The sequence below is a fragment of the Telopea speciosissima genome, chromosome 9, assembly GCF_018873765.1.
Source record: "Telopea speciosissima isolate NSW1024214 ecotype Mountain lineage chromosome 9, Tspe_v1, whole genome shotgun sequence".
In the NCBI taxonomy this organism is placed as follows: domain Eukaryota; kingdom Viridiplantae; phylum Streptophyta; class Magnoliopsida; order Proteales; family Proteaceae; genus Telopea; species Telopea speciosissima.
In genome coordinates, this window is record NC_057924.1 from 27,818,220 (window position 1) to 27,822,467 (window position 4,248).

Here is a 4,248-nt window from a genome sequence, read left to right on the forward strand (position 1 = left end):
CAATAAAATTCACACTGTAAAACCTTGGCCGCAGTTTTATTAGGCCCAAAATGGCCTCCACAAGCCTGATCATGGCAAAAAGATAAGACAAATTATTGCTCATGATCAGGGACACATCTCCGGATTACCTGATCCGGACAAGGCTTCAAAAGATAAGGATCATCCCAAAAGAAATACTTAACTTGTGAAAAGAAACGATTCTTATCTTGGGTGGACCAATGTGCAGTTGTCACACCCGTAACTAGATAATTAACAATGTCAGCAAACCAAGGTTCACTAGACACTGCCATCAGATACTCATCAGAAAAATTATCGTTGACTGGAGAATCAACAGTCAAGGAATTAGGCAGCCGGGATAGATGGTCTACAACCAAATTTTCACATCCTTTCTTATCCCTAATTTCAAGATCAAATTCTTGTAATAAAAGGACCCACCTAATGAGGCGAGCCTTGGCATCTTTCTTCTGTACAAAATATTTGATAGCTACATGGTCAGTATAAACAATCACATGTGATCCAACCAAGTAGGGCCTAAACTTCTCTAAAGCAAACACAACAGCTAAAAATTCTTTCTCAGTAGTGGTATAATTAAGCTGTGCATCATTAAGAGTCCTACTTGCATAATAAATCACATGGGGCAATTTATTGATTCTTTGCCCAAGAACAGCCCCTATAGCAAAATCAGAGGCATCACACATAAGCTCAAATGAAACTGTCCAAATTGGAGCTTGAATAATGGGGACTGAAGTCAACGCTCTTTTCAATTGCTCAAAACTATCATGACACTCAGAAGAGAAATCAAATGGGCAGTCCTTTGTCAAAAAAAAGGTGAGAGGTCTAGCTATCTGGCTAAAATCCTTGATGAATCTTCTATAAAAACCTGCATGGCCAAGAAAAGATCTAATGTCCTTCACACTCTTGGGTGGTGGTAAATTGGCTATAAGGTCCACCTTAGATCTATCAACCTTTATCCCTTCTTTGGACACAATGTGACCAACAACTATGCCTTGCTTCACCATGAAGTAGCACTTCTCCCAATTCAGGACCAAGTTCTTTTCTATGCATCTTTTAAGAACCAAAGAGAGATGATGCAAGAAATGAGAAAAGGTAGAGCCGTGAATAGATAAATCATCCATAAACACCTCTAGGACGTGCTCTATCATATCAGAAAAGATACTCATCATGCACCTTTGGAATATAGCAGGGGCATTACAAAGCCCAAAAGACATACGCCGGTAAGCAAAGGTTCCATAAGGGCATGTGAAAGTGGTTTTGTGTTGGTCCTCTAGAGCAATAGCGATTTGGTTATAGCCTACATAACCATCAAGAAAATAATAATATTCATGGCCAGCTAGTCTCTCTAACATCTGATCAATAAAAGGCAAGGGGAAGTGGTCCTTCCAAGTTGCCGCATTCAATTTTCTATAGTCAATGCACACTCTCCATCCCATTTGGATACGGGTTGGAATCAACTCATTATTGGTATTCTCAACTACAGTGACTCCTCCTTTCTTAGGCACAACCTGCACAGGACTCACCCATTGGCTATCAGAAATAGGATAAACGATGCCATGATCCAAGCATTTTAGGATCTCTTTCTTGATTGCCTCTTTCATCACAGGATTAGCCCTCCTTTGGGGTTCCCTAGAAGGTTTGGAACTCTCCATCAGATGTATATAATGTTGGACAATGGAGGGGCTAATACCTTTGATGTCAGACATGGTCCAACCTATGGCTTCCTCATGGTCCTTTAGAAGCTTAATCAACTCTTCTTCCTGAATAGAAGTCAAATCAGAAGCAATAATAATAGGAAAAGTATGATCATATCCTAAGAAGGCATACTTGAGGTTGGAGGGCAATGCCTTCAACTCTAATGTGGGGGGCTCAATAATAGAGGATTTAGGAATGGAAGTGGATAGGGGTCCAAGGGGTTCCAAAGGTGGTTGGATGCTCCAGACCTCAGATAAGGGAGTATCATCAACACCCTCCAATTCTTGCATACATTCTTGAAATCCTGAATCAAAATCAATCTCAAAGAAGGTATCAATATCATCGGGAAATCCTTGAAGCATATGCACCTCTTCATCCATGTCAGGCTGCTTGCCCAACCTAAACACATTGAAGTCAATAGAAGTATTGCCAAGAGATAATTTTATTAGACCATTCCTACAATTGATTAAAGCATTACTGGTAGCTAAGAATGGTCTGCCCAATATAATTGGGATTTGGTCCTTGAAGTTGGCAGTGGGTTGGGTATCTAAAACAATAAAATCCACAGGAAAAATAAATTTCCCAACCTTCAACAGGACATCCTCAATCATTCCCTTAGGAACTTTAACCTACCGATCTACAAGTTGAAGAGTAATTTTGGTCGGTTTCAGTTCTCCCAATCCCAGTTGTTGGTAGACATGAAAGGGTAAGAGGTTCACACTTGCACTAAGGTCCAATAAAGCATGATCAATAGTGGTATGGCCTATAGTGCAAGAGATGGTGGGGCTTCTAGGATCCTTATGCTTGGCTGCTACTGACTGTGAGATTAGAGAACTAATGTTAACAGCCAAGAATGCCTTTTTGGGCACATTGGTGGTCCGCTTTTGGGTGCACAAGTCTTTGAGGACTTTAGCATAAGCGGGGATCTGGGCAATAGCATCCAACAAGGGGATATTCACCTGAACTTGTTTGAACACATCCAATATCTTCTCCACAGAAGGAGACTTCTTGCTAACCAACCTATTTGGGAAAGGGGCAGGTGGGGTATAAATTCTTTCAGGGTTGGTCTTTTTAACTTCCTCAACAGAATCCTCTTTGGTTTCCTCAACCAAATCATCTGGTATATCTTTAGGTTCATCAGACGAACCTGGAATAGTAGGCACTTCAATGGCCTCTTCAGAAGGGGGAGAGTCAACAGGAGTATGAGATGGTAAAGACTGAGGTGCACTAGCCTGTTGATACTCACGACCACTCCTTAAAGCATAAATAACATTTACCTGTCTGGAGGGCCCTTGGTGCTGTTGGCCTTGTGCAACATTGGTTGGAGGAGCTTGGGTACCTTGCTGAATATGAACCTGATGCCTAGGATTTGGCTCAGGCTGGCTAGGTAATTTCCCTGTTTCCCTCTCATGCAGGATTGTGACAAGCTGGGTTAGTTATTTTTCTATATTATTATGGCTTGTCATGAGAAGAGCTATCTTGTTGTCCATCTCATTCAGTCTTATTGCCTCTCCTATATTGGTAAACCCTGGGGGTTGCTGATAAGGTGCAAGGAGAGGAGGCCTAGCAGAATTAATAGAAGGTCCTGGATGAGGACGAGGGGGAAAGGGGTTAGGAGACAGTCCTTGGCTTTGTGGTGCATAGTTGGTCCTTTGGGCACCAACCTGGCCTTGATGGTTAAAGTTGGATGGGCCTGCTTGGTTTCCTTGATTCCATGAGAAATTGGGGTGATTTCTCCATCCTGGATTGTAAGTATTGCTATATGGGTTATTTTGGTAGAGAGCACTTACATTCTCAGTGCTGGAATTGCCTACCAAGGTGTTGGGGCATTCCTCAGAAAGGTGTCCAGGGGTTTGGCACCAACTGCATACCGACACATGGTTGACCTGGTTGACCGGATTAACTTGTATAGACTCTTTAAGTACTATGGACTCCAACCATTTTATGAGGCTCTCAAGTTTGGCCTCCTTGGCTGGCATACCCTCAATGAGATACCCCTTAGTGGTCCTTTCAGCCTCTTAGGAAGATTCCCATTCCCTAGTCTTATCAGCCAAGTTGGTTAAGAATGTCCATGCATCATTCTCCTCAGAAAAAGAAGTAAAGCCTACTGGACACATAGACTCTACAAGTTGCTTGGTCTGATAATCAATACCCTCATAAATAATTTGGCATAGCTGCCACAAGTCAAAACCATGATGAGGGCATTCTAAGAGGAGGTCCTTGAATCTTTCCATGAATTTAGAAAAGGACTCATGTGGTTTCTGCCTGAACTGGAGGATGTTACTTTTAAGCTTATTGGTCTTGTGAAGAGGGAAGAATTTTCTCAAAAAGACAATGGTGAACTCATCCCATGTATTAATGAAGTTTGTTGGCAGTCCATAGGGCCACTTCTTGGCCTGGTCTTTCAGGGCAAAGGGTATAAACCTTAGCCTAACTGCATCATCAGTCAAATTCTGGACCTTAATTAGAACACAGACCTCCTCAAATTCCCTAAGGAAGAGATATGCATCCTCATTAGCCATCCTATGGAAATGGGGT

At 42.1% G+C, this 4,248-nt stretch overlaps 1 non-coding gene across 1 annotated transcript; it reads left to right on the top strand.

The window, feature by feature from the left end:
- Nucleotides 1-3,897: 3,897 nt before the first annotated feature.
- On the top strand, nucleotides 3,898-4,004 carry LOC122641217. The gene has a single exon (XR_006329865.1). It is a non-coding gene; the product is annotated as a small nucleolar RNA R71 (small nucleolar RNA).
- The last annotated feature ends 244 nt before the right edge of the window (nucleotides 4,005-4,248 follow it).